The sequence below is a fragment of the Macaca mulatta genome, chromosome 4, assembly GCF_049350105.2.
Source record: "Macaca mulatta isolate MMU2019108-1 chromosome 4, T2T-MMU8v2.0, whole genome shotgun sequence".
Taxonomy (NCBI): Eukaryota; Metazoa; Chordata; class Mammalia; order Primates; family Cercopithecidae; genus Macaca; species Macaca mulatta.
The window spans coordinates 79,929,051-79,950,845 of NC_133409.1; the positions used below are offsets into that span (position 1 = coordinate 79,929,051).

Sequence of the window (21,795 nt, forward strand, 5' to 3'; positions counted from 1 at the left end):
GTTGCCCAAAAGCTAATCACAGTTGATGTATGGGGACCACATTCCTTCTAAATGCACCTTTCTTTTTAAGAGGGTGTTTGTACCTTTGGCTGGAAAAGAATGCCACCTCCTACCCCCACTTCCAGACTATTCTCTAAGGCTCAAAGAAACTTCATCTCTTCAAGTCCTCACCAGGGTGAAGGGGACTTGGCACCTTTCTGTGCACAAGTGAATTTTTGTCATATTTATCCAAGTATGTCAGGTGTAACTTGACGTCTTCCAAAACGGAGATGTAGCTTGGACATTTAATTCTTACATTTGATGTTGTGGAAGATTGAAGATATGGTTAAATGACCAGGGTCCTCGTTCATCTTTTCTGCCTCAGGATTATCACTGGTCTAATGGGATTCCTTTCTTTTTGGAAGGGATCCACTTCTATTGTGGTGTATGACTCCCTGAGAAAGAGAGGCATCATGTATCTTGTGTTTTTTCCAACGTCCTCACTGTTTCTGCCAGCAGAAGTCTCACACATCTTTCTAGGTCTGTTCAAATACTCCCTCCTCTACGGTAGGTTTGGAAGAACACCGTCATGACCCGCAGTCTGTAATTCTTGCCTCAGTCCTCATATTTTTCTTAAGCATCTTCCATCTCCTCTATTAGATGTCAGGATCCTGGAACTCCAGGGCCAAGGCTTTTTATCATTTTCGTACTCATCTCTCCTACCTACACCCCAGATAAGATAAGATAATTAGTGCTTAGTTAAAGCTTGTATTTGTAAAACACTTCACCTGTTACACAGTGCTTTCACAGAGATTCTCGTACCTAATAATACGAGTTGAATTGAAATTAACTGAAGTAACTGAATCACTCAGTCCTATTAGGGGGTGGAAGCCTAGGCAGAGGAGGAGAAAAAGAAACAGGACTAGGGAAGGCAAGATAAATGCGATGAAAACACATACAATAGGGAGGGGCAGAGTGCCACCAATAGCTATTTCCAGGCTAGATTGGCCCCACTAGATGGCTCATTCCTGCTACTCCAGGTGGACTCATTCTCAGCTTCATACCGAGAACTCCAGCCTTAAAGGCAGAGTTGGCTTCTGCAAAACTGGAGAGATGGACTGTAGAAGAGGAGAAGTTCATTGTTGTTTTTTTTGTTTTTTTTTGTTTTTCCCCTGATAGGAAAGATGCCACCAGGAAGAATGCACATTATGGCTACAATCTTGTGGTTTGTTGTGATTGTTGTTTTTCTCCTTCTGCCAAGGGACTAAGCAGGAATGGGGTTCAGCTAAGCTCCATGAAAGGCAAGAGATTTTCCTTTCCACCAGGGAGGCCCAGGAGAGGCCGCAGAGCCGGGGAGGACTGGCAGGTCCCAGGCATTCTTGAGGTCGAAAGGAATTGTGATGCTCTGGATGAGAGCGGAAAGAGATAGCAGTGACTGGAAAGAACTTTCTTAAATCAAAAAAAGAAAAACCAGACTTCAGTTCAGTAGTTATTGGTCAGAGAGAGCAAGATGGTTTACCTGTGATTTTTTATAGAACTCCACAAATTTACTCTGAATTATTTCTCAAGCCCCTAAACTTTAGGAAGTATTTTTCTGTTACTTTAATAGCCGTGCTTTTAATATTAAACATGGACACATGTGTTTTATGTTTCTATAGGAGAAGGATAATTTCATAGGTCTTTTTCTATTCCTGCTTCTCCCCGTACCTACAGTTGAGGAGTTTGACTGTATGGCTGACTTATCATACGCAGATACCAGAATGTCAAATAGGGTTCTGAGGAGGAAGCCATCAACTTTGATCTGACTGTCCTTGCTCAGAATAAACTTGCTAACATAATACAAATGTCTTATCTCCTCATACCCAATGCCACTTTTTGCACATGGGCTATGTTATTCATTTTAGGTCTGTAGCATTTTTAAAAATTTGTATTTATATTTTTATTTTGGGGGTACATGTGCAGGATGTGCAGGTTTGTTACATAGGTAAACGTGCGCCATGGTGGTTTGCTGCACCCATCAACCCATCGCCTAGGTATTAAGCCCAGCATGCATTAGCTATTTTTCCTAAAGCTCTCCCGCCCCCAACCCCACACCCCAGGTGTGTGGTTCCCCTCCCTGTGTCCATGTGTTCTCATTGTTCAGCTCCCACCTATAAGTGAGAACATATGGTATTTGGTTTTCTGTTCCTGTGATAATTTGCTAAGGATAATGGCTCCCAGCTCCATCTATGTCCCTACAAAGCACATGATCTAATTCCTTTTTATGGCTGCATAGTATTCCAGGGTGTATATGTTAATATTAAAGGGCATAAACCATGTCTGTTTAATTTCTCTACCATTCTGTTCCAGAACTTGGCAGGAGGAGGTATTACAGAGACTATTTGATGTGGTCATGAAACTGTAAAAGGGACAGTACTGTCAAAATCCTAGCAATTTCTCTAAGTCAGCAGGCTGTTTCTAAGCCAGCTGGGCATGTACGTTCTCTCTCTCTCCCTCTCAAATACACGCACGCACACACGCACACACGCACGAATACACAACCCTCCCCCAATTCTAAGGGCTGGATCATTCCTGAAATATTTAACAGCCAGGACAGGACAGCTCCAGACCTGCTGGAGACTGCTTTCCCCTTTAGTTGCTAAGTTTGTAGGGTAGGTCTTGGGGATGAAGTGAGAGGAGGTCTCGGGAGTGGGTGAGGCGGGGGTATTTCAGAGTCACCAAGCAGTAGTAGCTGAACAACTGGGACAGCCAGTGCCCTCTGACTGAATGTCAACCCCGAGAGCATCTGTAGTGATGGGGGTGAAGCTTAGGGCCCCACAATTAATGTCCACTGCGTGCCCACTGGGCTGGGCACAGGGGGTTTAAAGATGAGAGACCCCCATCTCCACACTTTAATCAGTGGAGTTGATCATTTTTCTTTACATAGCAGACTGTACCTCATCTTTCAGTTCTACCACTGCAGCCTGTTCAGCTCCTGCACAACACCCACTGTAATGTGTGATTTAAATGTATGCATTTGTGTGTGGATGCGTGTGAACGTCAGCGCTTATTTTCAGACTCCCCAGTAGAGAAGAGCTCCATATATCCTCAGCTCCTATTAAGGGGTCTGACACTTGGTAGGCATGGATTTTCATTGAACAAATGAGTCAGTGGTCACAAAGTGATTATCTGATTCAAGAAAACCACTAAAAAATTGTTAGCCAGCAATTCTGTGGAAGACATATCTGTGTACACCAGAAGTGTAACATAAAATGCTGGATTTTGACTGGGTATGGTGGCTCACACCTGTAATCCCCACACTTTGGGAGGCCGAGGCAGGCGGATTGCTTGAGGCCAGAAGTTTGAGACCAGTCTGGCCAAATGGCAAAACCCCGTCTTTACTAAAAATACAAAATTAGCCAGGCATGTTGGCACGTGCTTGTAATCCTAGCTATTTTGGAGGATGAGACATGAGAATCACTTGAACTCAGGGGGCGGAGGTTGCAGTGAGCTGAGATCACACTGCTGCACTCCAGCCTGGGTGACAGAGTGAGACCCCATCTCAAAAACAAACAAGCAAACAAACCAAAACCAAAAACAAAAACAACAAAAAAGCTGGGTTTAAACCTGTCCTGGGTCACTGGAGGTATATTGGTTTCTGGGCCCACCATAGGTGACTTTCCTGATAGAGGAACTTGGCTAGCGGTTGAGACGAGCGAGAGTGTGTGAACTCCTGTCAATGGCCAGATAAATGACACTATCAAACTGCTGACTAGCTAAAAGATTAAGCTCCTCAAAGGTCCTGTGAACGGCCAACTGAGTGAATGACCCAAACTTTTGTGAACCCATCGAAGTCACTAGAGGAAATGGCCCTTTTAGGGCTCAGCAAAGATTCCCTTCTAAATCACCCTAAGTTATAGGCGGAGTTTTTGTTATTGTTGTTTTCCTCTGTTTATTTGATTCATTTCACTTGACATTCCTCCGCCTCTTAACTAACTATGTAGGTGCTGAAGGTCTCAAAGGAAGACAAAGAAAGGAGTGGGCTAAAAAAAACAAAACAGAAAGAAGTGCCATCTGGGCAGTTGCATAGGCTCCACTGGCAGGTTTCTTGAGTCTTGAAGAAAGTCAGAAGGATTTTGTTGAGCAGAGACTTGCGAGTGTCCTCACTCCCTCTTTCTGCTCCCCACCAACCCCCTGCCTGCTCCTACCCTACAGCCCCAGATCCTCCAACTCCACCCTTCCTTTCCGTTGCCCTGAAGGGGAGGACATGAGTCAGCATTCAGACTTGAAAGTGTGAGCTGCCTCTGAGTCCTCAGAATGTAATCATTTCAGAAAATCTAGGACACAGAACTGCAGAGAAAGTCACCCTCCCCACCTCCTTCTGCTCTGTGGCCAGACATTGACTCCCACTCTCTGAATGCAGCTTTAGCTAGGGCTGAACTTTAACCTTAAAAAAAAAAACCACATGGTATTGGGGTGGGAGCAGGAGAGCAGCAGCGACAACCACCACCCAAGTGCAATTAGATGAACAGATTTTGCAGAGAACTCCAACGGTTTACCACTCTGAACATCTGGTACTTGGCAGTGTTCAGCCTGGAATTAGAGAGCACTCCCAAAAAGTCATGTTCTGATAAGAGTCTCAGTCCTGATCTTCGGAGCCAGAATTAATTCTCTCCTTTACTCTTCCAAAAGAGGAAGCGCTTTGGAATTCCCACCAGGTATCTTGTTAAAACTTCCAAGCACACCTGTAAACTCATGCTTTTGGGAAGGAAACCAATTCCACTGATTTTTTATTTGGTCCACAGTCCATCAGCCTCCACATCCTGGTTTTTACTTTGCAATGGAAAAAATAAACTTTAGTAAATGTGTTTTGCCTGCCCAGAGTGACATCTTTGGTCTTGGCTTTTGTAGGAAAGGCAAACAGTCTCACATACAGGGAATAGCTACAGACCTCATGGTGGATCAGATAGTTTCAAGGTGAAAATCTCCTTAGACTTGTGAAGATGTAACCTGTTTGGGGTTAAGAGAAAGCCAAGACCTCAACTGCTGTCATGTGCGGCAATGTGAAAGAAAGTAATTTGGGAAATTATGGTATTTCAGCTATACAAAGAATTGCTGAATTAGTTATACAATTCTTTACCTGCTGGGTTTCTATTGTGCAATCTGTTGCCCTAGTTTGAAGGGTCTCCTTTCCCTCCCAAAATTATCAAAGTAGTCTCAGTTTGAAAAGGAAGAGTGAGTGTTGAGCGCTGAAAGTCCAGTTATTGTGTTCTTATTTCCAAGTGTCTCGTTGCCAAAACAGACAGGAAGTGGTCCCACCACACTTTTATTTAATAAACCAACTTGCACTCTGAGCAAACAGAAAATCAGATATTGCTCTGGCTTTGACAGTGTCCTGGTACAAACTGGGAGACAATCAATGGAAGCTCCTCCTTCTGAGGAATTACGGAGACATGCACCTTTGTGCAATATCATTGAAGGAAACTCAGAGTCCATCTACAGCAGGAGAAAAGTGAGGCCCAAAAGGCAAGGGTCACACAGCCGGGTAGTGGCCCAATAGAAGTGAAATTATCTGCTCCTTCTGCTGGTCTTAGCCTTTCCACCACACCATTTCCAGCTGTACTTTCATTCTTAATGGTGTGAAGTTAGCCAGGCTGTGATTAATCAGTGAAAGCAGAGTGATTTTGCAGTGCTTATGCACATTTTGTAAGACAGGGAGAGTGTGGGAGAGGAAGGAAGGTTGTGTGTGTGTGTGTCTGTAGGCAGGCGTGGGTGCATGCACAAGTTAGAAGGGTAAAAGTATCCAAAATGATAGGAACATGATCTAAATGGTTCTACATTGTAGAAACAACACTTACCTGCTTTAACTTATAGACAACCCACCTTTCTCAGTGTATACAGAGTTGGCCTGGGGGTCAGTGCAATTTAGTACGTTTTCTTGGGCATTGTTCTGGGCCTGCAAGGCACTTGTGACTCTGGCTGACTCAAAAGATAAGTAAGACTGGGGCTCTCTCCTTCTGAATTCCACAACCTTTTAAGGGATACATATAGGCACACCAAGGCTCTGACACTAGGTGGACTACAAGGTTGTGATAGGGTGAAAGCAGCATGGCCTGGGAGGATTGAGGAGGAGCCCATTTGTTCAATCCTCCTGCACTTTGGAGCTCCAGGAGACACAGCAACAGTGATTTGACAGTCTTCTTAGAGGCTTGGCTTTAGAATTGCCTTCTACGAGGTATCTACACTGGGTGTGAAACCAAGTGAAGGACTAGGTAACAGGTGGTTCATCCCTTTTCCCTTTGTCTTTGCTCCTCAGTTTTTGGGGGTTCTTTTTGAGGAGTCGTGCATGATTAATTCAAGAGATGACTGTGAAGATGACAGGCACTTCAGGGGCATTCCCAGCAACCATCCTCCAAACCAAGCAACATTCAACATGTTGGAAAGACGTTCAGTCTGGAATATCCTCTTGTAGATGTCAATGTTTTACTTCATGTGTATCTATACCTTATTTTCCATGTATATAAATATGTACGTGTGTGTGTTATTTATTTAGTTTTTTACATGATCATCCCCAAAGAATATATACTTGTGAGGGAATTAAAGTCAATCAAATATTTTCCTATAGAATCTGTCCCTTTCTTTTTTCTGTTGAAAACAGTCACGTTCATGAGATCACTTTGGCTAGTGAGAATCAATCATGCCTTCCTTCCTTCCCTCACTACTTCCCTTCTTTTTTCTTCCTTTCTCCCTTTCTTCCTTCCTCTCCTCCCTTCCTTCCTCCTATCTTTTGTTTGCTTTGTGTGACATCTGAAAGGAAGGCTGAGGGACTCTAGTAGTCTGATCTTTATGACTTTTAAACTAAAGACTCAGCAAAATTCTCACTCAATGGAAGTGCAAAATAAGTTTTAGATATTAGAAAACATAATTTTCGTAATTATAAATTCTTAAAATGGGGAGCTCTCAATGTTGATATTATTCATTTAGACTAATTTAGACTAGGAATGACTGTGCTGTTCCTGTACTGTAGTCTCTGCAGAAACTTAAAAAAAATGCCAAACCCATCAGATGGGCAAACACAAAACAAACAAAAAGCCTAAAACACCTGACAATACCAAGTACTGGAGATGATATGGAGCAATTATAACTCAAATACATTCTGGCGAGAGGCTAAATATGTACAACACCTTGGAACTGTTTGGCACCATCTCCCCAAGATGAGTCTGTGGCCCAGCAATTCCACTCCTACGTTTATACCCAAGAGAAACAAATGCATATGTGCATCAAAGACATACGAAAATGTTCCCAGCAGGACTCTTCACAATAGCCCCAGACTGGAAACAACTCAAATGGCCATCAACAGAGGAATGAATAAATAAAATTGCAGTATATTTATACAATGAGCAAACTATGACAAACTACAACAACGTGGATGAATCTGGATCTCACAAACAGAACGTTGAGTGAAATAAGCCAGACACTGAATAATATACAGATTAATGTGCCATTTCTATAAAACTTAAAAACAGGCAAAACTAATACTTGATTTTAGAAGCTGGGGTAATGATGTCCTTTGCAGGGCGGTAGTGAGTGGGAAGGGCCATGAGAGGTGGTTCTCAAAGGGCTGGTTTTATTTCCTGAGTTAGGTACCGGCTACATGGGGGTGTTCCTTTTGTGAAAACTCATTAAGTTCTAAACTTACAATTTGTATACTTTTCTGTGTATATGTTATGATGTAGTAAATAGTTTTTATTTTAACGACTGAAATAAAAATTATGGATACATTCTGTTTTCTTATCCGAGGACATCTGTTTTTACTATTCTCACGTTTTGGGAAAGTTGTTTTTATTTTCCAAGCTAAACTTATGGAAGTTTATATTCTATATTCAAATCTAAATTTGGCTTAGTGTCAGGCAACATTATGGGTACCAGATTTGAAATAATATTACATACTTACACAGTACATACATATTCCAGATTCACATGTCACATTTTCCTTAACTTTGGAAAGGTGTAGGGTACTTATGTTTTTGGACAAAGTAAGGCAGGGTGACAGGAGGCAGGTTGGTCTTTAGGCAAATGACGGTTGTGTGAACCGTGAGGAATCTCATCAGAGCACTCTTGCTGTTTTTGGCACAGGCTTAGCAGTTTGTTCTTTAGGTTTCTCAGTCTTCTCTAGGACTCTGTTGAAACCATGGTACGATTGACCACTCAAGAATGATAGAATTAGCCATTTTTCGAAAAGCTCCTAATATGGCTAGGCTAAAGAATAAACATTAACACTGAACATGAAGTTCACTGCAAACACTACAGCGAAAGGCCAAGATGAAATGCCCAAATAAGAGCATTCTTGTGAAGGGCATGCAGCCCTGGGCAGTTGGTGCTACCCAGCCTTGATGTCATTAGAGGTCGACATAGCCCATTTGAGGCAAGTTCCAGTCTGATTTTATCTTGGAGCCAAAATACTGGGAAGTTCACTCCTTGTGACGTGGGAAGGGGTCTGTGAACTTTTATAATGTATATATGTTTGGGGTGTGTGTGTGTGTTTGTATGTGTGTAAAGAGGAAGGAGTATTATGCTCCACTTTAAGGACCATAGAAGTCCATGTGAGCATCTACTTGCCGTGTCAGATAAGATGTAGGAATTAAATATCACTTTTAGCAAATAAAATATGATAAAATATTTTCTAAAAAATTCCCCACAGATATTAAGTGTATATTTTTGTCCTCTCTAGCCATGATTCTATTTCTAATTCACTAATAAATATTTTTTAATATATGGTTCATATTCTCTGTCACTGTTTCCTCTCTTCCTCATCCCTCTTTAACTCCTTGAAATCTGATTTTCACCCCCAACTGTTTACCCAAATTGACCCCTAGAAGTCACCAGTTGCCACTGTAACTCCCAAGGTCATTCTGACTTCTGCAGCTCTCACTGTATTTCCCACCCCCTTCTTCTTGGAAATTATTAATTCTTTCATCTTTCTGCCCTTACACTATTCTTGGTTTCCTGCTAACCTTCCAAGTCTTCTGAAGCTTTCCACATGTCTCTTGATCCCTTCTTCACGCCCCCTCTTACCCAAGGTTCAGTCCTTGGTCCTCCATGCTTCTTGCTGGACACCACCATGTTTAGAGGTCAACTCTGTTCTCATGGCTGCAAACACGAGGGCTGATGACTCACAGATTTACAGCTCATGTCCTGTCCTTTGCTCAGGGTTTATTCCCATATCTCTGACTGCCCACTGGTCATTTTCACTTGAAAGTCTTCCCATCACCTCAGACTCAACCAACAGTCTCTAATTGAGCTCATCATCTCTGCCACAAAACCAGTTCCTTTTCCCACTTTCTCATTTTCGCCATGGGGCCCCTGTCTCACGGTCATTCCCACTCAAAGCTTTGAAGTCATCTCTAATGTTTCTTTTGTGTTTATCCTTGGTTGCTCCAAAGTCTTTTTCATTGTGCCTGATAATCATCAAGTTCTGATTTTTTCCCCCAAGCCTCTCTTACTTTCTTGAGCTTCTTTCCACTTTCTAATTTGGGCTCTCATTATCTCAGGGACAGGTTGTTTTCAGCCCCTTCCTGGCTAACCTGCCTGACTCCAGCCTCCCGCCCTCCAATCGGATCTCATACTCTCAGTTGGTGCATTTTTCTTAAACACTGCATTTTCCCATCATTCCCCTGCATCCAGGTGTTGAGGCCTCCATACTGTTCATTACTCTTTCTTAGTTTCAAATTTTAAAACAAACAGTTGCTCTTTGAGTGCCAATATGTGTCAGGTGCCATGTTGAAGTCTAGTTGGTGATGGCTACGGTCATTCCAACAATCAAAGGGAATCTTCGCACTCCCACCTACCACCATCCCCCAAGGTGGGAAGAGAGACCAACATTCAAATAAATAGAAAGCATAAGGGAATAGGGAGACGTTGGAAAATTGTAAGTGCTGCCGGTGTGCTGGGAATTAAATAGCAGGCCCTAGGAAACCAGATCCTTACATTTATATAGGGACATGTGCTGATTTTAAATCTCTGCCTATCTTAAGGTTCAATAGTGGTAAATTTTCCTAAGAACACGTAACTAATAACTGACCTGGTGAAGAAGACGAAGAAAATTTGCCATTGATCATGTTTCCTCTCCTAGGTCACAAGCTTTGTGAAGAATGGGTCAGCTGTTTTTCTTCTATAAATCTTATAGTGCTAAAATGATTGCCGAACTCCTAGGGGTTTTTAGCAAATTCCTACTGATTCATTTTTTGACTGACTATAGTGAATACTGCTGAATCTCTTTCTGATCTCCTCTGACTCACTCAGTTACTAAAGCTAAAGCTCAAGTTTCTTGAAGGCAAATTGTTATAATGTAGCAATGCCAATGATCTAGCAGGCTCTGTGCCTGTTTCAGACTGTCCTAGGCCAGTCACATCTACATGCACCTTCTTCAGAAAAAGGAACCAAGAAAGAATCTTTCAATTCAGTTACACCCAGATGTTGGGGAAGAAGATGTTGGAAGAAGATAAAATAACAAAGCAAATTAACTCAAGAGAAAAAAGAGAAGATGAAAAAATGTCATTTAGTTTTAAAAAATCTATTTTTATTTAAAAAGGGAGTTATTGTGTGACTTTGTACTTTGTTCTTGAAATCACTTTTATTTTCCTAACCACATCAAGTTGATAAAATCCAGATGAATATTTGGCTGAGTTAACTTTGTCAAGTGATGCCTGTGCAGAAGAAGGTCGTCCATCTTAGTCCCCAACAGAGACCATTGCAAACAGGAGGCAAAAACAGGAGATTAGAAAACTAGAGATTTTAATTCTGTTGGTCTTTGAAAACCACTACCCTTGGTCCACCTACTTACCTCATAGAAAGCCACTGTTTTCTTCTTCTTCTTCTTTTTCTTTTCTTTTTTTTTTTTTTTTTTTTTTTTTTTTTTTTTTTTTTTAGCTCCATGTCATAAAGAAAGCCACTCTTTTCTTGATCTATGAGTATGTGGGTATCTCTACCAAGAGACAGAACCAAACAAGGCAGTTTGCAATTTTGCTTACAAACTTTTCAAAAGGACGTAGTGTGTGCTGTACATGAAAACAATACAAACTGAGGTGGTGGGGTAGTTCCTGTATGAATCTCATCACGGATGTTGATTTATCCCTGGGAGTAATGGTACAAGGCAAAAATGTGAAATGAACCAGAAGTATATACTTCCAGGATTGCAGTCATATCTCAAAAACTCATAGCATGGGAAAAAGGGAAAGACAAGTCTGGCATTAATGCTAACTGTTGTTTTTAGTTCCAGTCAATTACTTCATCACATTTCTTAGGCATCTAACAATTTCACCCACTGGCTTAAACTTCATCTTAATTTACATGGATAAAACATTAGACTCTATGAGATGTTGTCTACCCAATATATTACAAGTCAGGACAGGCTTTCTGTGTTATCTTTGGTTGTGGTGACTGTGGATAGTGAGACAATACCAAAAAAAAGCACTGAGTAATAAGAAGGTGGTTATGGTTTTGTTTGCTTGAAAGACCAGCAAACTCCCAGGATGAGAATGGGCCTGCGCTGTCCCAAATCTTTTTGGTAGTGATAGACAGTTCTGAATAAATATTTGTTTGATTCAATTGCTGATAACATTTCCGTCCCTTGCTTTCTATTTTAAGTACGACAATGGCTTTATGTAGCTCAAAACAAAAACAAAAACAAAACCAGAAGAAAACAACTCTTTAGCACCTCTTCCTGTTTTAAAACGAATATGTGGGATATTGGTTAAGTCAAGAGAATACCTTTGATGTTGGGGATGTAGATAGGGCCAGTTTCCTTGGGGTTTTCCTTGAGGATATTTTAAAGGGTATGGAGTTTACTCCAAATAGTGGGATGTCAATGAAAGATTTTACTTAGGCGAATGCAACGATCTGAAATACTCAACAAGACCACACGTTCTGCTCTCTAAGAATGGGATGAGGTTCTATCCTACCTCCACTGGGTCTCCTGGCTCCCCAGCTCTCACAGCTCCCATGGCTGCTGTTCTCAGCAAGATCAGCCTGCTCATGAAACAAGGACAGCCCTCAAGAAGGAGGGGGTGGCCAACTAGGTCAGTACCACCAAAAAGCCTCCTAAGACAAGAACAGGAAAATATCCAAAGGACTTGGCAATGTGGAGGCCACCAGTAACCTTGTGAGAGTGGTTTCACTGTCAGTGGCGTGTTATAGGTAAAAGCCAGACAAGAGTGGGTTGAAGAGAGACTTGGGAAGTGAGGAAGTGGAAGCAGCACGTCTAGACATCTCTCTACAGAAGAGTGGCTATGAAGTGAAGTAGAGAGAAGAAGTGGTGATCATGGGGAATGTAGGAGCAAGGAGTGGGAGTCATCTAGGAGGCAGGGAGAGACTGATGATGCAGAAAAGAGAAGGTAACCCAAGGAATGGGGTTCCTAAAAGTGTGGAAGTAGGTAGGGGCTAGAGTCCACCAAGGAATTAAGAGAGGATGCTCCTTTCACTGTAACAAGAAGGCAAGAAGAATGTAGATGCTGATCTAGGTGAGTTTAGAAGTGTAATGTTGGAAAAATTAGGGAGAGACTAGCTAGAATCCTTTGGTTGCAAGCAACAGAAAGTAACTATGATTAATTTAAGCATAAAATAAATGCCTTAAATGAATCCTGGGTAGCTTAAAAATAAATCAAAGACTAATAGCCAGTGATGATACTCCTGATAATCCATAGGGAAAGCTGACTGTCTTTTTTAGATCTCTGTACAGAGAAGCAGGTAAGCACAGTGCTTTACTCAAAGATCTAGTACACCTAGCAGAGCAGGTCAGTAGAACATGATCAGAAACGTCCTGATCCCTCTACTACACAAGGGTACGACAGTTTCCAAAAGTGGTTGTCACATATCTCCTCCTCTCTTCCATTCCCTCCCCTCAGTCTTCTTTCTCCTCCCACTGTTCCCCTTCTTGAACCTCCCAGGATCTAGGTTCTAGCTTCTTCTTCTGTAGGAAGTACAGCACCTGTCTTCAGGTACCTTGCCATTCCATTGTCTTCAGCATATGCCAGACACTAAAGGAGGCTTCATTTGGGTTTCACAGCCGGGAGAGGTCAGGGTGGGCTCTGAGTTGGTGGGGCGCCCCATTTCCTGTTTGGCCTTTCAAGCAGGGAACAGAACAGCATGGCTGAGTTTTCACAGGGACAATATTCCTACATAAAGAAAGCACTGGTTGTCTGCAGAAGCAGCACAATCTAATCCCATATGAGGGGAATACATTTTGACCCTCCTTCTGGCTCAATAACTATCCTGATATTCCTGTGTTAAGAAGCATTTGACTTGCCCCAGAGCTCTTTTCTTGCCAGAGTTGCTGCCACTGGCTGTGAGCAGAACTTTCTCAGCCATCCAGGATGGCCAATGTCAACTCTCATTGAATTCTTCCTGATCCTCCAGAAGAAACAACAGCGACTTCAGTTTGTCCTGCTTCCCTCTGTGAAGTTTCAAAGCTGAATAGATGTCCAAAGTGAGATGAGGTGACTATTTTATGTAGAATTTCATAGATGATCATGATGGTCCAAAATCCACTTTTTAGCTTTATAGGTAAAAACACTTCACTTTATCACTTCTCTGGAAGTTTTTAGGTTCTTGAGGACTCATACACAGTTGCCAAATTTCAAAGACGTTTTTTTCATTGTTGTTAAAATACTCTTTTAACTTATTAATTTAGGAGGTAGTTCTTATAAGTCAGATTATGTGTGTCAGTGGGACTGCACACTTTCCCTACTGTAGAAAAGTCTGCATGGAAAACCATATATTTGCTTTCTGTTTTTTGGCCTGAGAGTAGTTGGGAAGAGCTATAAAGATAGCAGCTCCCAAACATAATGCCAGAGTTCAGTCTGGATCCTTTAGGTTCCGACCTCCACACAATACTTTCTCTTTCCCTTTCCCCCACATAATGAACTTCTTGAATTAGTTGTTCACAGCCAGTGACTTTTCTCACCTTCACTTAACTCCCTTGAGTAGGGACAATATTGCATTCATCTTTGTATTGGGACATGTTCTTCCCAGAGGCCAGGACAGGTTTTGCATATGGTAGGTGTTCAAGACTTGTTTGTTGCTGTGTTACTATCAGAGTATTTCTTGGAAAAATACTTCTCACCTTGACCCTAAAGAGGCTGGATGATGCATGCAGCAAGCAGTGGATTTATAGTTAAAAATTTCAAGTATCATTCCCAATCTTACCACTTACTAGCTGTGTGACTTAGGGTTAAATCACTCACCACCTCTTAAGCCTCAGTTTCTTCATCTACCAGTGAACAATCCTTTTCCAACAAGATTGTCGTGAAGATCAAGTGAGATCAGGCTGTCTAAGTGTTTTAAAGCCCATATAAAACTAAGAGTTTAGTAATGATCAGAGTCAGAACAAAGGAACTGGCATGACCTTAGTGACTATGGTTAACACCCACCACCTTGATCTACTTGTCTTTTCATTTCTGTATCCTTAGCACCTAGCACAGTGCTTTTCAGAGTAGGTTCTCAATGGATTTTTTTTTTAAATGAATGCCCATGTTATTAAAGTCAATTTTTGTCTTGCTTAGGTACTAGCCGGGGGAGTAGAAGTTAAATGGTTCCAAAACATTTCATGTGAATGTGAATGAGGGTGGTGGGTACAGAGATGGAAAGTGTTCCCCTCTTGTGGGGGCCTCAGGAGGGGAGAGTGGTTCTAGAAGCCCCTGAAGCTCTGGGCCTCTGTGGGGTGTCTCTGCCAACCTCAGCCTGGCCTGTGCCCTGGAGCAGGTAGTCCTGATGAGATCTCTTGGTTAAGACTCTGTTACTGGGACACTGATGAGAGGATCAGGAGTAATACTTGGAATGATGCTCTGGGAGGCACACTGAGAAGAGTCGGTTGCTTTTGGAAAAGAGACAAAGAAAGTGAACTAGGCCAGTATTGGCCATAGGCCAGAGTGGGGAGAGTGGAGTGGGGTAGGGTGGAGATGATGATTGGAACACACTGTGGTTATCCTCAGCCATTGCAGTGACGGTTGATGTGGGTGTACAGAATCTTCTGGTGTGCTCTTTCAGTTGTATCAACCAAGTAACAAAACACCAACCGTATTATGTGTTCATAAAGAAATTTTTCACTGAAAGCATTCTTTTGAAAATTAGAACAGTAATTTAGCCAACTTGTTTTTGTTTTGACCACCTCATTAAGGAATTATCTAATGTCAAATGGATTTGTAATCTTCATAGAATAAATAAGGTTTTGATTTTATTACAATACTGCTTCCTACTCTTCCACATCCCTCTGAAAGAAACGGTTAATCAGGAACATATACTTTTCCTTTGTTCTACTGCAATTTATAGAAAGACTTATAAGGTGGTTTTTCCACAGAGATAGGTTTTTTCTTCCCTTCCTCCACCTACTGCAGAAAGTCATTGCAGGGAAACCTAAGGCCTAAGACTTTCTTTGTAGGCTTTGTGCAGACCTACTAGGGAAAGCTGTCAGGCCTAGATGTGGAAAGTCCTCTTCAGCCTTAGGATTGCTGGGAGCCTAGAGAGGCTGCTGGTGTCTGCTACACTTTGGTGGGATTGTCCTACCTCAGCCAGCCTCATCTTCAGCTGTCACCTTGGCTGTCACCCACCATGAGGCCTTAGTCTTCCTGGGGTGGCGTTTCAGTTGCACCATGGATACGCACATGGAACTTCCTCCTTCTGTTGAGCCTTTCTCAAAACAAAGCAAGACCTCTGTGGGAGGATGTGGGACAGCCTGAGCTGGGTTGACAGTAGAACCTGGAACACTGGGAGAGAACACAAACAAGGACATTGCAGCGTGGAGAAAAAACTTGGCAGAAACGATGCAGAGCCAGTGCTTTGGCTTGGAAGAGGAACAAGGAATCCAATTATAGTACACTCTGTATAGGGAGTTTAAAAAGTGCTTTTGTTTTGCTTTAATCCCATAGAAGTAAATGAGAGAATATGAACCAGATTGAGAGTGAGTCTTTCGTTCAAGATTTTCCTTTAGATGGTGTCAAGATGGAAAACATCTTTTCGAGCTTGAAGAATGCTCTAATTTGTGGAACAGCTAATTAAAGCTTCTTACAACCTGATTGACCTGTTGTGGTATTCTAAGAGCTAAGCAAAGAATTTACTCCCTACAGGACTGAAGCATCCTTATCCTATATATACTATGTGTGTTCTGTGTGCTATCCACCCTGGGGAGGGGGACACATTGTTCTAATGACCCTAAAATCCCTAGTTGTAGTTCCTCTCCTATAAGGGATGAGAGTGCAAAGGTATACAACAGAGTAACAGACAAAAAAACCTGTCACCCACAGCTTGAGGCTTATATTTTGTCATTTTAGACCTATAAAATCTATGCATAAACAGATATATCAATATCACATGTAAATATATATTTATGTGCAAAAACATAAGCATCATATGTAACATATAAGTTTTCATTCTGTAATGAGAACAAGTATCAAAGGAGCCCAATTCTTTCAAATAAAAGGGGTTTAAATCAGAACACTTAAAACGTTTGATATTACATACAGATTTTACATCAATCGTTAAGAATCTGATTTTCTCTCAAATTGTAATGACTGACTAGCATAACCCCTACCCTATGATCTTTCCTTGGGGCTTAACAATTAAATGAGTAATGATCTTGGAAGGTTAAGTAGATAATATGATTGTGAAAACTTATTAAATCCAATTATTTTTTTTTTCCGTGACCATGAAACACAATCTCTAAAAGCTGAGGTTGTGCAACTCCCTGGAAGGCTCGTGGCTCAGCTCAGTGTTGCATCTAATGAAAACAAAACCAAAAATAAAACACAAGTGATCCATGAGGCTGGCTCTTTGAGCCTCATTGCCTGTAATTGTAAACATCTGAACATCAGGATTTTCAGGAAAAGTTCTGCCCTGCAAGACATGCAGAAAGTCAAGAGTAACCCAGCCCAACCCTTGTTTTTGACTGATGACTCTTCAGGCTACTTGTCATGAGTATTCCAATTCAGATGACAGAGGTATTCCTTTCTCTGTGGAAAAATTCCCTTCTGGCCTGGGAGAGCAAATAGCTGTTGAATTCAGCTCTTCTGCAGATCTCCTTGGCCGACCAAGACCCTCGGGTAGAGATTTCACCCCAGCATTCCAGGTCTCTGTCCTGGGATTGCTCTTGATGAGGAGGTGAGATGCTGACCCAGGTTGGCGCAGTTGTCACCTGGGCATGGGTGTTGTTTTTGGTGCCAGCTGCACCCGATACTAAGGAAAGGGTGAGTTATGCCATCATCACCAGTGTTGCTTCAAAGTAGGAGGTGCTGTAGTTGTCTGGTTACCTGTGTTGTCACAAGTTTAATAATCCTTACAGGGTGGAGCTCCCATGGTGAGTTTCCTTCAGATTAACACTGAATTCTCTTTGTCCTCTCCATAATGGTAATAATAAAAATAATGTTTCCTTTGCTAAAGGCATTAACTTTTAGGCTTAAGTTTATAACACATGTTTAAGCGATTACTGTGCTTATAGATCCAGCTTCCTCCAGTCACAAGAACAATGGTTTGCAATAAAAAATATCCCTTTCATTTGTAGAACACGTTAAGTTTTATGAAGCACTTTTACACCAACTATCTCCTGTCTCCCTCAGGCAAACCTGTGAGCTAGACATGGAAGGCATTCTTCTTGCCTCCTTCCCCCTTTTAAGAGAGGAAGTCTTTTGAGGTCCTGAAGATTGAGAACCAAAGGTCATCTGAGTAATAAGTGGACTTAAAATCTGTCTTCTAGTTTCATGACTGGGTCTCTCTGTCTCTCTCTGTCTCTTTCTTTGCCGATACTGTGAACGTTTGGTTGCAGAATTATATGACGATTTTTTTAGGGCAAAAATGACTTGATAATACTTCAGGAAAACAAACACTACTAAAATAACCCTCCCACAGCATTGCGAACTCTCCAGGTCTTTTGACTGATCTCAGTTACAAGGAAAGAGATAATGGATAATGGTCTACCATTTGAGAGTTCTGAGAAGCAGGCTGATGTTGCTTACTGGTCATTCCAAATATTCAGGGACCTGAATGCTCTTCATGAGTAGATTACATGGCTTTTATTGTTGTTTTCTACTTCAGGGATATACAGAGATTAGATTCACTGAATCTCAAAGCTGTAAGGAAGCGTAGAGATTATTCCTACCCCCTGCTTAAGCACTACACTCATGAGAAAATTGAGGCCAAAAATACGAAGTCATTTACTCAAGGACACAAGTTTGTCCAACAGGAGATAAACATTATCTGTTAAAACTGTTTCTATCTAAATCATGAAAGCTACCTTTCCTCCAATGCAGAATGTTATTTTAAATTTCAAGCTATGCCTGTCATATTCTGCCTAATGGGAATTACGTGGTGTGTTGTGGATGGAGCTTTTTGTATATTTTACCTGGAAATGACAAATCCACTCCACAAGTTACTATTATTATTTGAACATATCATAGTATGTGCATTGTGCTTTGGATCAATGTCAGTCAATTCCCCTTGAGTGAAATGCTGGGCAAAGAGCAGGGTCGTAGGTCCAGGAGTCTCAGGCTTCACTGCACTGGCGAGAGGCTGGGTGTGGCCAAGGGCAATTACTGTAAATGGGGCACGGCCTGGTCCGAGGGGCTGGGGCTCTGTGCTGGCCTGTTTTCAATTTAGACTTCTGTTTGTCTAAGTTGTTGATCATAAACAACAAGGCAGAGACTGTTTCCTGACTAAGAAATCCCTTTGACATTCTGGCAATGACTCACGGAGTCACTTCATGCCTACAGAGTAGCAAGTGTCACCTTCTGGGGTTCTCAGCCTTTCTCACGTAGAGCACGTAAAACACAGGGAATCAAGTTGATCCTGTGTCAGCCTGCACTCCTGCACTTTCTTCTGTGCCCTAGGCAGGACCCAGGCAGCCTCATGCTGCCCCAGAGCCCCTCCCTGCAGAGCCTTCCCCTGGCTCCCTCCTCTCCTCTCTCCAGCTCTCATCTCCCCATCAAATGGTCTGTCTCACATTGTTTTCTTCTCTACTTGATCCATTTTTTGTTATCTTTTTGCTATATTATAATTTTCCTTAGGGTGGGATCCCTGATTGGCACCTCTCTTATATCCTAGCAGAATACAGAGCACCTATTAAGTGCTTCAAAACACTTAGGGTTGGTTAGTTGCTGGGGTAGTGAGAAAAGATGAATTTTCTAAGAGTCTTCCCTCCCTCCCTGCCCCTCTTTTTTCTTTCTTCTCTTCTATCCTTCCTTTCACAAATGTCGGTTGCAATAGGAGACAGGCCCCGTACTTGGTTGGGGAGAGAGTAGTGAAGAAAGAAGATGTATCATCACGGAATTATGATTTCACCAAAAATTCAGAGCAGGGGAAGATCTTGTTGGGGAAAGGGGGATGAAGGCATTTTGTCTTATAATTAGAGATGAGTACTAGTTGGAAAAAACCTGACTCCCTCTTTAATTGGGGAAGTGGAGGTGAGGAGGAAGGAGCACTGGAGTTGAGGACTGTTCAGGCTCTGACGTGAGCATTTGAGAAGCTATGGGCAAGTTACTTTCCACCCCAGAGCCTCAGGTGCTTCATCTATAAAACAAGGATGGTTGTGAGGATTACATTAGCTGTATGAAAATGCTTTTTTAGATTAAGCAAGCATTTTACTTTAGTTTATGTTAAGTAAATGCTTTTTTAAAAATTATGCCTGGTATTATGTTTGTGCTGTGTGAAAATGCTTTTTAGATGTCTATGATACAAATATGAAGAGTTTTATTCTATAGGGCAAGTCACATTTTATTTTTCTTCACTGCAAAACTTGACCTGAATAGTTGCTACCTTCCTTTTAAGCATGTGATAATAGGTAATAGGCCAGTTCCTTGTGGGCAGAATTAAGAACTCCTGTGCGTGTTAGACGCAGTGCACCCCTGAAAGTACGTTTGTTTCCTGCACTGAAGAAGCAGTTTGTTAAGTGACACAAGTCATGCCTGAATGAGCTAATAAAGTTTCCAGTTGAAGTCACACTTGGAAATTGTTCATAACGCAGACTATAGTCCCATGATAATTTTTAAAAATGCAAAAATATTCTGGGTTGACACAATTTAAGGTAAAAAATCTACATTTCTGAAATAGTAGAGACCACCCCAGTTCCCTTCCCTTTTCCCAGCACCAAAAAAAAAAAAAATCCCCCAAACCAAAAGACGAACTCCTTCCAGATCTGGCGTGTGTCTCCCTTGCTTGTTACGTTTTACCATTCGCCACAATTTAGGGAACCCCGGCTGTGCCCAGGGGGCTGGGTCACAGCATCCCAGGCAGGATGCTTCAAAGTTACTCACCTTAGAATGGAGCTAGAACTGGCAAATGCTCACCCCAGTTTCTCCACTGATTAAATGGGAGGACTGGTGCTGACCTGATTAATAATCTTTCTTTCTGGAATAATAATGAAAGATCTATAAAGCTCTCCTCATGAAACATGATGCCAACACAGCAGGACCTGACTGTGAAACCAGTTCCCATGGCAGACAGCCACTGCAGAGCGCAGGTCGCTTTCACTGGAAGCCACTCCTGGTAGCCTGTGTTGTAAGCCTGCTTCCCATTACATAAGAAGAGTGGCTCCTTCCCCAGCCGCAGCAACACTGCCAGGCAGATCTCATGAACTGGTCCCTGAACTTTAGACCTTGCTTTCTCCATGGCCGCAGACAGACTGGCTCTCTTTAGGGAAAGCCTGTTCCTGCCTCCTTCCAGACTGCTGGAGTTCCCATTTGCCATTCACAGGCTCACTGGTTTCAAAGGGGTTTCTTTCTTTCTTTCTTTCTTTCTTTCTTTCTTTCTTTCTTTCTTTCTTTCTTTCTTTCTTTCTTTCTTTCTTTCTTTCTTTCTTTCTTTCTTTCTTTCTTTCTTTCTTTCCTTCCTTCCTTCCTTCCTTCCTTCCTTCTTTTTGAGATGGAGTTTTGCTCTTGTTGCGCAGGCTGGAGTGCAATGGCACAATCTCAGCTCACCGCAACCTCCACCTCCTGGGTTCAAGCAATTCTCCTACCTCAGTCTCCCGAGTAGCTGGAATTACAGCCATGCACAACCACTCCAGGCTAACTTTTGTATTTTTAGTAGAGACAGGGTTTCTCCACGTTGGTCAGGCTGGTCTCGAACTCCCGACCTCAGGTGATCCGCCCACCTCTGCCTCCCAGCGTGCTGAGATTACAGGCGTGAGCCACCATGCCTGGCCCTCAAAGGTGGTTTCTGTAAGGTAATTCAATCAAATCCAACTGAGTCATTTTTTGGTTTTCAAAAGCCACGAATGGCAGAGCAAAGCTTCCCAGAGACCTCTTGAGTAACAAGGGCACGTTTGTCACACCCAACCAGTTTCCTGGTTGAAATGGAGACAATTATTGGGTATTCATATTATAGTCAGCAATAGAGTAATATTGACCACTGATAATATCACTTGACCTTCCCATTTCTGAGAAGTGCCTGGTCTGCCATGTATAGCAAACTGCACTTACATGGAGGAGGCTGGGTGGTAGGAAAACATTTTCCCGATGCATTGGTCCTGGACAGTAAACAATGCAGGTGGTGTTGATATTGTTGAGTTTAGAAGACTCCCTAGGTATTGATCTTCCCATCTGAAAAATGGGGAGGCAAGGGAAGATGATCTCCAAGTCCCTCCTAGAGTAAATAGGATTCTCTGAATTAGTGACGATCTTTTGGATTAACTGGAAATGAACTCTATGTCAATCTTTTGTTAACAACTTGCCAAATGACCTATCTGGGCAAATGACTTCCTCATCTGGGCATTGGGCTTGTGTGTCTACTTCCTGCCCTCTGGTGTACATTCTTCTCCCTTCACTGGAGACTCTAGACTGTCAGAAAGCCGGGGGAGGGACT

General features: G+C 42.2%; 1 long non-coding RNA gene across 1 annotated transcript; it reads right to left on the minus strand.

Annotated features, from left to right (window-relative positions):
• Nucleotides 1-10,854: 10,854 nt before the first annotated feature.
• Nucleotides 10,855-20,500, minus strand: LOC144340657 (uncharacterized). Its single transcript, XR_013416903.1, has 3 exons — nt 20,250-20,500; nt 15,517-15,716; nt 10,855-10,942 (listed from the first exon to the last, which is right to left on the minus strand). It is a non-coding gene; the product is annotated as an uncharacterized LOC144340657 (long non-coding RNA).
• Nucleotides 20,501-21,795: the final 1,295 nt, after the last annotated feature.